Raw genomic sequence first — 12861 nt, forward strand, 5'->3', positions numbered from 1 at the left:
AAACAAAACACGTGAAAATTTTTCTAAACTGGTCTCAAAACTACACAAATCGATAGTCATTATCAGTAGGCAACTAAACAAACCGATTCCGGCTATCCTGGTTCCCGGTATCCGGTTCCGGAAGTACCAGAAATAGTGGTTATATATACCAAAATGGATCTCACTCACTTTTCTCGGCGATGGTTTGACCGATTTCCACAAACTTAGATTCAAATGAAAGGTCTTCCAGTCTCATATGGAATTCCTGAATTTCATCCGGATACGACTTCCGGTTCCGGAATTATAGGGTGCCTACTAAAAGAGTTTGTGTGTCATGTTAGTTGGTGGCCGTACGAACCGACTTCGATTATACCGGTTATCGGGTTCCGGTGCCGGAAGTGCATATAATAGTGAACCCATATCGTTCTCTTAAGGATGGCTTACGCAATCAAAGCACTGTTTTATTCTGTATGTTATGCATAAACAATCACTTGCTTTCTTTCAAAAATCGAAGAGAAAATTTTTGAATGGAATACCACAATATTATATGTACATGAGAAAGGCATCATTACACCACTAGGTGGATTAAATCAGGTTTTTGATTGTGAAAATGGTCGTCAAAATTTTGCTTGCGCAACACGAAAATTCATACTATTCGCTTGCAAAGTTATCGAAATTGATGACTAAGGGCCAAAATAACTGTTACTAATGCAATAAAAATATTCGGAAACCGTTTATCGACAGCTAGTAAGTCCAGATTAGGAGGGAATAAAAAAAACGGATCGAGCAGGACTGTCGACTTACATTAAGCTGATAAAGTGTGATTTCAGTGTATTGGGAGATGAAATATTCATCAAGACTCGCAGGTTTTAAGCAGCTTCCTGAAGCGTAAACTCAATAATAAGCAATAGGGAATATTGGCAGTGAGGTGCAGTTTTCAGGCAGACTGGCGTTCTCCGACTAAGAGGCTGTACAAAACATGATGGGATGAGTCGAACGAAAGGCCCGGATATACGCATTTTTTTTTTAATTTTTTTTGTTTGTATTTGATCTTGGTCTGAATTGAATTGGGAATATAGACGTGTGATTTGAATTTCTAATGAAACATTTAAATGATTTACAAAAGTAAAACCAGTAAACTTTTACGTCTGCTGCTTTCTGTTCAAGTTATACTACTAAGTGGCACCAGTTGCTCAATTCAAGTTGCTAAACATAGACAAAGTCGAAGGCGAGCACAAAACCCAAATCAAGTGCCATTGTACTTTGGAACAAGAATCAGCTCTCAACAAGTCAATATTTAAATGCCGGAGCACATTCGGAATTTTATTGTCTGTGCCGCGAAAACCGAAGAATAAAATTGCAACATGGGCGTAATTCATGAAAATCCTTCCACCGCAGAACACAACGTGACAGACGGGGCCCAGAAACTGCGCACCGTCATTTCACCGGGAAAACTCGCAGCCAAAAAAAAACACACAACACTCACAGAAAAGCCATGCTGCTGCTGCTGGTGTTACACTTTCACCTTGCAATATCCCATCAACACCAGCACCACCACCACCACAACCAACGAGGCTAGCGTGTTACATTCCACGACATTTTGTCTGACTTTTCTTTGTTTATCGATTAGATTGGCACGAATGTGTATTTGTTTGTATGTGTGTGTGTGTGCAGATTGTCTGAGAACGACGAATTGGTTGTTTTTGTTGTTGTACACATTTTCACCCAGCATAGCAAGCGAAAGATTGACCCTGTTGTTGTTTTTGTTGTTGTTGTTGTTGGAGTGCTGGCCAGTGCTGGATTGCACAAAAGCATCAAGCGAAAAGAGAAAAGAAAGAAAAGGCTTCAGGAACTGAATTCATGATAAATTACACCACACACAGGAGTGCCAAGCGTCCTCATTGACCACACATTTCCCGTAGATAGTTTCTCGGCTATTATCCTCGGAATCGTTGAATCACTTCAAATAAGCAGGGGAAAAAGAATGCTACATTGATCCGGAAAAACTCTTCCTTTGTTTGGCGACCGTGGCAAGCTATTCTGACATTAGCTCGGACTCGGACCGTCGTCGCTTCTGAATCGGGGTTCACTGGTTTTGATTGTCCGAGACATGCTCGAACTCAATTTTTTTCCCATTGCGACGGGAAGATGATGCTGCTGCTCCACTTACAGATTATTTTTAAAAATCAAATCAGAATTCACTCAGCAGAGCTTTTTGCACAATGCACACACAGCGCCAACACTTTTGCTTTTCACCACCATCGCACTGACAACAGTTCGCCCATCGCATCCCATGGCAGGATCACGGGGACACAAAAAAAGGACGCAGAGAGCGGAAATTTGCACGCACGCATTCACTCACTTGCTCACTTTTTCCACCCACTCGCGGCACAGTCCACTGCCTGGAATCCGGTGCAGTTCGGTGAGCGGAGCGGTCTGTTGTCGTCGTCGTCTCGCGACAACACGATCCAGGAAAACACGGAAGTCGGGAGCCATAGTCAGCGAGCAGACGAACGAACGAACGAACGCGTGGACCACCACCAAAAAAACAGTGATGCCGGAATTGTGTTGCTTGCGATTGAGTTTCTACTTTGGTGACTATTTTCGGAATAGTGTTTTCCAAGTACAGTTACCGGAAACTAAGGGATCGTAAATCACGACGGAAAATGGTTTTCTTTAGAACGGTTTGGGGCTTCCGAATGATTTACTTCTACCGTCTGTGTCTTTCCCAGGAATTGAGTAAAATCGGAGTCAACTTTAACAACTTTCGTTCCACAAGACGTCGACTGCTGCAGGGTCGTCTGCAGCTAGAACTCTTCATCGTAAACAGGCGGTAGAACGCCATTGACGTTGTGCGGCGAACATAGAACAAACAACACACAACCAAATGCCGAATGAATAAAGAGTCTGAGAGCGAGAGAACGAGAGAAAGGGTGAGAGAGAAATACAAAATGTGAAAACTGTCGACGTAAAATGAGACAGAGAGAGAGAAACAGAAAGATCTCATATTCTGTTGTCGATTCCGCACTTCAAAGACACTCTGGAAAAACGGTTCGATTTGGTGCGACCTGCAAAAAAAGTGCGCTCCGATGTTTGCTGTTATTTTTGTTGTGTCGTCCTGTCAATTGCCAACGTGTGCCGGAGATGCATGCTGCTGTTTACGGATGTTGCACCTATCGCACGTGCGCTCATGTTCTCTCGTTGCATGTTATTTTTTTGTTTTATTTGTGAATCTGGCTTCAGTACTGGGTCCCGATTGAACAAAATTGTTGTGAAAGTCAATGGAAACGTTGTTTTTTTATTAACCCGGCTAGCAAATAAAACCGTAAAATTACAATGGTTTTGTTGATGTACTTGTTGCATAGACAGATTACGGAACTCTCGTTTAGCTGATTTCCCATACTCATCTTTCAGTCAACATTCATTTCAATGGTGACACAGAAATGTATGAACTTTAACCACAACCAACCACAAGAAAGGATGGAGATAATTTTAAATAAAATTATAGATCAATTAATATGCGACCGTACACCACCAGTGTTTGCGAAATGCTGCGGTTTGGTATGTTCGTTCTATTTTCGAGCATATTTAAAACGGATTTCAATCCATTTCCTCATCATTGGGTTTAATGAGGAAATGGATTGAAATCCAATCGCAATTCACCATTCTTAGTACTCGAGCGTCAACAAAACGCCCGTTTGACATTGTGGTAAAGGACATAGCCGGCAATGATGTTAATTGAGGAAAGTGATCACTGGTCTCGTATACGATAGTAGACTCGAATACGGAACGAAACTTCCACTTGAAGTTGTCTCTACCTGGTCAATGATGGAGAACAAATCTCCATCTGCAGTCGGTGTTGAACAGTCGTTCGCACCGCACGCGTATAGCTCTTGGCTCCTGGAAATTTTTTCTGGCTACCTAGAGTTTCATTGATTCAAGGCTTCAGTCTTTTTCAAGGCTACCTGAATCACTAACAGTCTTTTTAAAGACTAACAATTAGTCAGCCTTTCTCAAGGCTATACAAAGAGTGATATTAGAGTGACTAAGAAATAAATCAGCCTTTTTCAAGGCTAGCTAGGAGTCTAATCGAAGACTAATTTAGCCTAGTTAATTTAATTTAAAATTTCATTCATTTTAAAAATGCCTGCGTCCAACCGGAAAGGCAACATACGGAATAAATCACAATCCGTTATTCAACATTTTTCTAATAATATTCACGATCTTATAGAATCTGAATGTAAAAATAAAAGACAACGGACGGATTTCCCTTCCGTTGATTAGGATAGGTGCCGTCTAACAATATTTACGAGATTCTTCCTGAATCCGATTGTAGCGACATAGAAGAAAATTCTTCAAAAATTCCCAAAATGGACGCTTGTCGTTCTGGGAAGAAACATCAATCTATGCCACCAGTGACGGTGATGATTTCCGACTTCAAAGCATTCCGTACTGAGCTTTCTACTTCTCTCCCGGAAGTAAAAGTCTCATTTCAAATCGGACGAAGAGGAGAATGTCGAGTCTTGGTTGATGGATTGGAAGATTACGAACGTCTTATTCGATATTTGTCCGAGAAACTTCATAAATTTTATTCATGTGATATAAAATCAGACAGACCCTTTAAGGCTGTCTTGAAAGGCTTATCAAATGATCAATGTATTGATGAAATTAAAAATGAAATAAAAGAATTGCTTGGTTTTGCCCCTTCCCAAGTAATACTTATGAAAAAAAGAGCGAATGGTACTTCTAAACTACGCCCTGGAATTTCCCATGAACTTTACCTAATACATTTCAATCGAAGTAATGTAAACAATTTGAAAACTTTAGAAAAAGTACGTTTCATTTCCCACATTAAAATTCATTGGGAACATTATAAACGGCATAATCGTATTGCAAACTTAACGCAATGTCGTCGTTGCCAAGGCTTCGGTCATGGAACCAAAAATTGTCATATGGATATACGGTGTTTGAATTGTGGTAAATCGCATTCGAAAGACGTTTTTCCAATGAATGAAACCACTGATAAATTTTCATGTTCAAATTGCGATGGAAATCATAAATCCAATTATTTGAAATGTCCTGTCAGGAAAAAAATTTTAAACGCTCGTTCGCTTAGACAACAAGTCAAATCAACGTCCTTAAATTTACAGAGCATACCTGAAAATCAAAAAACCGTTACAAATGCCACGCCTAATTCTTCTAAGGCACTGATTTCTTCGAATTTAAAACAAAAAACAGGTACGCCTGCCAATTCGTCTTCTAACGAAAACAATTTATTGACAGGTAGATCGACCTCGTCATCATCTTCTTCTAATGTCAGTTATGCTAGTATAACAGGTAGAAATCAACCACATAATTCTTCTAATGTAAATAATCAAAACACAGGACCGCCTTGCAGTTCATCTTCCAACGAAAACAATTTATTGATAGGTAGATTGACCAAATCATCTTCTTCTAATGGCAGTCTACCTACAAATATTCCTTCAATGTCATTCGCTTCTTCAAATGAAGTCGATTTAACTGATATATAAATGTTTATATCTTCTTATAAACAGAAATTCTAAGCTCTGTCTAAAAAACAAATTGTTAATTTATAAACAAATTTTCAGACCAGCCATGCTTTATGCAGTACCAATTTGGTCGAGTTGTTGTTCCACCAGGAAGAAAACGCTTCAAAGGATTCAGAATAAAATTCTGAAAATGATTTTGAAGCGTCCTCCCTGGTTTAGTACAAATGAGTTACACAGACTCACAAATATAGAACCATTAGAAGTAATGTCACATAATATAATAAGCAAATTCCGACAAAAATCGATGCAATTTTCAATTGAATCGATTCGCTCTCTGTACTAGTTAGTAAGTAAGTATATAAGTTCCTTTTTCCCATTACACAATACAAGTAGGTTTATAATTTTCCCTACACAAAAATCTCAGAATTGCGAAAGCAAATAATGTCCTCACGGTAATAACCAAATCATATTTATATAATAGGGCTGAAAAGTCACCACTTGTGACTGAACACCCAATTTAAATCTTAATAATTTAATTTTAACTCATATTCCAATAAATATTTATTAAAAAAAAACTCCATCTGCCTAATGTGATTGTATTGTGATCATAATAGAATTTTTTTCAACTGTACAAAGTGTACATGTACTGTGCTACATGCTCCGTCGGGATGATTGTCATATATAACTTCCTGCCTTTCCAGAGTTAACAGTTATTCAGATCGGAACAGCATTGTTTATTTATTTATTTATTGGGAGCAGGAAAAAGCCAATTTGGCAATCTCTCTCTCCAGCAAGCATAAAACCTCCTCATCATTTGTATCAACAGATTACAGATGATCCGACAGATACATTTAGGCCTAACACTACAATTAAAACGAACAGTTAGAACTAAATTTATAACACTATAACTAGTTGATGACACCAAGCATAACAGGTCAGTAATAGTGCTCTTACTCAGAAGGTGAGAGAGAGAGAGGAGAAAAGTGTTGTTGTTATTGGTTTTACTTAAACTTCTGAGGAATGTTTTCTTTCTGCAAAAAAAACATTCGTACATTTTCATCTTCTTCATTTTAAAATGCGTTTGTTATTGGACGTTCATAAACAGATTCTTTCGTGTTTTGCCTTTTACATATAGAAAGACTACTTGTGCACTGGGGACCGGAGGACAGTATCGTGTTCGCGGTTCCCAGCTCTTTTTCTCTCAGATTTGGATGAAACTTTCATTTGAATCTTAGTTTGCGAAAATCGGTAAGGCTGTTTCAGAGATAAATGAGTGCACATTTTTTTCAATTTCTCACATATTATCATATAACTCCGGAACCGGAACCGGAAGTCGGATCCAAATGAAATTTAATAGCAGGCTATGGGACCATAATACCTATTATTTGAAGCTTAGTTTGTGAAAATCGCTCAGGCCATCTCTGGAAAAAGTGAGTGCATATTTTTTCCTTTTTTTGGAACATAAAATATCTGTGTATGCGTGTATGACTGTATGTATGTGACAAATAGTGTCACTTGGAAATTGATGAACTGATTTTCACGAATTTAGATTCTAATGAAAGGTCCTATAACAGATCGGCTGAAAAGTTCGTATCGTTTCTATAAGAGGGCGCCACTAGAATTAAATCCATACCATTTCCAGTTAGTTACCTTCATATACGTGTATAAATTTGACAGCTGTCTGATTATTAGTTTGTGAGATATTGCATTTTGAGTGAAGCTACTTTTGTTATTGTGAAAAAAATGGAAAAAAAGGAATTTTGTGTGTTGATGAAACACTACTTTTTGAGGAAAAAAAGTGCCGCCGATACCAAAAAATGGCTTGATGAGTGTTATCCAGACTCTGCACCGGGCGAAGCAACAATTCGTAAGTGGTTTGCAAAATTTCGTACTGGTCATATGAGCACCGAAGACGATGAACGCAGTGGACGTCCAAAAGAGGCTGTTACCGATGAAAACGTGAAAAAAATCCACAAAATGATTTTCAATTACCGTAAAGTGAAGTTGATCGAGATAGCTGACACCCTAAAGATATCAAAGGAACGTGTTGGACATATTATTCACAAATATTTGAATATGAGAAAGCTTTGTGCAAAATGGGTGCCGCGTGAGCTCACAATCGATCAAAAACAACAACGAATTGATGATTCTGAGCAGTGTTTGGAGCTGTTATATCGAAATAAAACCGATTTTTTTCATCGATATATAACAATGGACGAAACATGGCTCCATCACTTCACTCCGGAGTCCAATCGACAGCCAGCTGAGTGGACTGCACGCGATGAACCGAACCCAAAGCGTGGAAAGACTCAACAATCGGCCGGTAAGGTTATGGCGTCTGTATTTTGGGATTCGCATGGTATAATTTTCATCGACTACCTTGAAAAGGGAAAAACCATCAACAGTGACTATTATATAGCGTTATTAGAGCGTTTGAAGGACGAAATTTCAAAAAAAAACGGCCTCATTTGAAGAAGAAAAAAGTTTTGTTTCATCAAGACAATGCACCGTGTCACAAGTCGATGAAAACCGATGGGCTTCGAATTGCTCCCTCATCCACCGAATTCTCCAGATTTGGCCCCCAGTGATTTTTCCTGTTCTCAGACCTCAAGAGAATGCTCGCTGGTAAAAAATTTAGAAGCAATTAAGAGGTAATTGCTGAAACTTGAGGCAAAGGACAAATCGTACTACAAAAATGGTATCGAAAAGTTGGAAGATCGCTATAATCGCTGTATCGCCTCTGATGGCAATTATGTTGAATAATAAAAACGAATTTTGGCAAAAAAATGTGTGTTTCTATTAAACGATACGAACTTTTCAGCCGAACTGTTATGTATGTAACATTTTTTTGCACTCATTTTTCTCGAGGATGGCAGAGCCGATTTTAATGAACTTAGATTTAAATAAAAGGTCTTGTAACCCCACACAAAGTTCCTGAATTTTATTCGAATCCGACTTCCGGTTCCAGAATTACTGAGTGATATGTGCAAAAATTGAAAAAAGTGCACTTACTTTTCTCACAGACGGCTGAACCGATTCTTTCAAACTAAGATTCAAATGGTAGATACAATTGTCTTATACAAAGTTCCTGAATTTTATTTCGATTCGACTTCCGATTCCGGAGTTACAGTGAAAAAAAATCTTATTTCATATTACTTCCTCACTTTTCTTAGAGATGGCGTGACAGATTTCAACAAACTTAGATCCAAATGAAAGGTCTCATGGTCTCATACAAAACTTCCTATTTTCAACCCGATCCGACTTTCGGTTCCGGAATTATAGGTTCCGGAAATGTGTTAAAAATTGAATACCGTCACTTAAATGAATCGGCGAAACAAAATACGTAAAAAAATTCTTAACTTGCCTCGAAACTATTCCAATCGGTAGCCATTATCAATAGACAACCAAACAACCCGGTTCCGGCTAGGCTGGTTCTCGAAATAAAAAGTGAAATAATTTCTAAATTTGCCTCAAAACTATTCCAATCGGTAGTCATTGTCAGTAGACGTCCAAACATAAATTTGGCTTTCCTCGTTCTTGGGCTTTTGATGAACGCCATAGACTCAAAAATGGATCATAGTCACTTTTCTCGAACCAATTTCCGGTACCCAGCCTAACCGACCTGAGTACTCTGTAGGTTATACTAGTTTATGGACAAACCTTTTTGTTTTTTAAGAATCAAAGAAAATTCTTTTGAAGAATACCACACATTTATATATGAGAATATGTGAGAGATATGAGGAAGGCATCATTACAACACTAGATGGATAATAACCGGTTTTTTAAAGTACTTCGCTAAGCTCATATGAAGTTAACGAAGCACCCCTGCTTAATAAGCTCGAAAACAAATCGAAACACAGTGGGTAGTTTGTTGCTAATAAGTTGCTGATTAGTTACAGTAATTTGGTGTTTGTTGCTAATTTTTTTTTTAATTTTTGTTTGAGTATTTCGTTAAGCTCATATGAAGTTGACGAAGCTTCCCTCCCAAATAAACTTCGAAACAAATTTTTAACTTGTTTGAGTACTTCGATAAGTTCATATAAATTAACGAAGCACCCCTCCTAAATAAGACTGAAAGCAACTCGAAATTACGGTGGTTTTGAATAAGTTGTTCATTTTTTTAGAGTATTTCGCTTAGCTCATGTGAAATTAACGAAACACTCCTTCTAAAAAAGCTTGGAAATAAATAGGAACCTAGTGCACTCAAAAAAAAAAGTAAAAATAAGTTTAGCAAAGAATAAAAAAATACCGTAACTAATTAGAAACTAATAAACAACAAACTATCCACTGGGTTTCGATTTTCGAGCCTATTAGGGAGGGGTGCTCGTAAACTTCATATGAACGTAGCGAAGCACTAAAAAAGGAAATTAAGTTTATGCTCATATCTTGTTGAACCAATTGGTGAGCGTAAGATCTACTATCTCTGTTCTTCTCTAAAATGAGTGTACTTTTCCTGTGTTCGAAACGAGGGTAATGGCTCCGAATTCATTCCAATTCGTTCACTGTAGGCAGAATAATAAGCAAAAATTGTGCGCTAGCTTTATTAATGGGATAACGTTTTCCGTAGAATTTCCCCATGCGACAAAACTATAGTGCAAACCGAATGAATGTCAAACAAATCTAAGCTTTCCAAACAGTAATATTTTCTTGCAATAGCCCGGCCACTTCCCCGAACCGAACTACGGAAAAACTTCAGAAACCCTGAACCATCTGTCGGTTAGTCAGTAACGTGAAAAACTGCCGAGTGAAGAATAAACAAATGGAATCATGATTGATGCAATGCACGACGGACGGTTGGTTAGTACCGCAAGAATTATTCCATTTTTGGCTTCTGTTAGCTGATCCGATGCAATCCGTACAAACATTTTGTTTGCTGATTGGCTTTAATTGGGCACAGATTTAAATTGTCGCCAGTGTTAATGGGTTGTTTTTTCAATCCAACCCAATTTCCCCGTTCATTGTTTCGAGCTCAATGTACTATTCTGAACACGAAAGACGTACCAAAATATCTAGGTTCACTCTGGAGCTGCTCTGCCGTCAGGTCTATCAACCTATTCCCAACAACCAATGAATGAACGAACGAAGGAGAAAAAAAAAGAGAATATGCATACCCATATGCATATCGAGATCATAATTTGCATCAAACTGCATATGCAATCTGTCGGTACCAACAACGTGCAGACTGCTATTAACCCTTTTACTACTTTATATGCTTGCTTTTGTGCTACACGAGCACAATGCGGTGATGATGGAAATGATGGAAGGCTATGCCCGGCTGCTGCCCCTGTGTCTAGTTTAGTTCAACCGTTCGGAACCGGGGAGAGTGTGTTGGGAATTCCGAGTTTCGTTTGCGGGATTGACACTCTAGTGTCGGTAGCGGGAAATTTCTGTTTCGGATTTATTTGGACTGATTGTTTCGATCGGTGAAATGACACAAAACAATTCGGTTCGATGATAGCTCTTAATTACCCAACTGACAGCTAGTGATAGACGAAGGAAGATTGATGATATTCTCCCTGACGGGTTTGTCGTAACTGAACTAGTTTTTTTTTTGCCTATGCAAAATTTTACTGAACTAGCGAATTGGTGGAATTTAGTATTTGAAAACTTGCACCGAACTATGATTTTTCATAACACTCACAAACATTTGAAGAACCTATTGTCCGAAGTACCCACAACTCATCCCTAGAAAAAAGAAAAAAAAAAGAAAAACAGAACTCACAGACGATGAGAGACAATCTTATCGATTCATAACCAGAGTCAGCACGCACCGCTGCAATCAGTGAGTGTATTTTGCCAATCTGCTACTCTGTCACTCATTACCACCAACACAAATAGATGAGACTGAAAAAAACATTAGTTTCGAGACTGGGAGAGCGAGAGCGTCTTTGGTAATGAAATCTTTATGGGTTGGATTCTTTATGCGTGAACAATGGGAATTATGAAGAAAGTTCAGAACGCATCAATTCTTCGATTGATTATTGAATTGAATAGCCATGTCAAATTGTTGTAGATCTAAGAATTTATATAAATTCTACGGATCAGCAGATCCGTAAATTCATGAGTAATTGTTTTTCTAACATATAATTTTTTGTTGGGAATGAGTTTTCGATTTGGATTTGATTTTTCATATTTATGGAAAATGTTCGCACCCAGAGCAACATTGGACTCGTTTTCGATCTCAAGAAATTGGAATTGAATTATTCAAGAAGCAAATACACCTCGTTCTAAAGCAAGTGTATTTGATTCAACCGCATTAAACTAGTAGTGCTTTCTAAATTCAATCCTTCTAGGAAAGCAAACCAATTTAAATCGCGTGTGCTGTCCGTCCTGAAGGAATCAAGAGCTACCTATGAGTAACAGTTCGGCTGAAAAGTTCGTATCGTTTAATAGAAACACACATTTTTTTTACCAAAATTCGTTTTTATTATTCAACATAATTGCCATCAGAGGCGATACAGCGATTATAGCGATCTTCCAACTTTTCGATACCATTTTTGTAGTACGATTTGTCCTTTGCCTCACAATAGGCCTCAGTTTCAGCGATTACCTCTTCATTGCTTCTAAATTTTTTACCAGCGAGCATTCTCTTGAGGTCTAAGAACAGGAAAAAGTCACTGGGGGCCAAATCTGGAGAATACGGTGGATGAGGGAGCAATTCGAAGCCCAATTCGTTCAATTTCAGCATGGTTTTCATCGACTTGTGACACGGTGCATTGTCTTGATGAAACAAAACTTTTTTCTTCTTCAAATGAGGCCGTTTTTTTTAAATTTCGTCCTTCAAACGCTCTGATAACGCTATATAATAGTCACTGTTGATGGTTTTTCCCTTTTCAAGGTAGTCGATGAAAATTATACCAAGCGAATCCCAAAATACAGACGCCATAACCTTACCGGCCGATTGTTGAGTCTTTCCACGCTTTGGGTTCGGTTCATCGCGTGCAGTCCACTCAGCTGACTGTCGATTGGACTCCGGAGTGAAGTGATGGAGCCTTGTTTCGTCCATTGTTATATATCGATGAAAAAAATCGGCTTTATTTCGGCTCAGAATCATCAATTCGTTGTTGTTTTTGATCGATTGAGAGCTCACGCGGCGCCCATTTTGCACAAAGCTTTCTCATATCCAAATATTCGTGAATAATATGTCCAACACGTTTCTTTGATATCTTTAGGGTGTCAGCTATCTCGATCAACTTCACTTTACGGTCATTGAGAATCATTTTGTGGATTTTTTTCACGTTTTCATCGGTAACAGCCTCTTTTGGACGTCCACTGCGTTCATTGTCTTCGGTGCTCATATGACCAGTACGAAATTTAGCAAACCACTTACGAATTGTTGCTTCGCCCGGTGCAGAGTCTGGATAACACTCAT

General features: G+C 38.4%; 1 protein-coding gene across 3 annotated transcripts in view; it reads right to left on the reverse strand.

The window, feature by feature from the left end:
- LOC131435780 (nuclear receptor coactivator 6) overlaps window positions 1–12861 on the reverse strand; it is a 126189-nt gene that overhangs the window by 38412 nt on the left and 74916 nt on the right. Inside the window, exon 1 of one of the 3 annotated variants that reach the window (XM_058603984.1) lies at window positions 2150–2436. The exons of the other annotated variants lie outside the window; for them this stretch is intronic. The gene's annotated coding sequence lies outside the window, so the exon portion shown is untranslated. Of the gene's footprint in view, window positions 1–2149; window positions 2437–12861 lie in introns of those variants that run through there. 3 annotated transcript variants of the gene reach the window in all.

The sequence above is a fragment of the Malaya genurostris genome, chromosome 1 (assembly GCF_030247185.1).
Source record: "Malaya genurostris strain Urasoe2022 chromosome 1, Malgen_1.1, whole genome shotgun sequence".
NCBI lineage: Eukaryota > Metazoa > Arthropoda > Insecta > Diptera > Culicidae > Malaya > Malaya genurostris.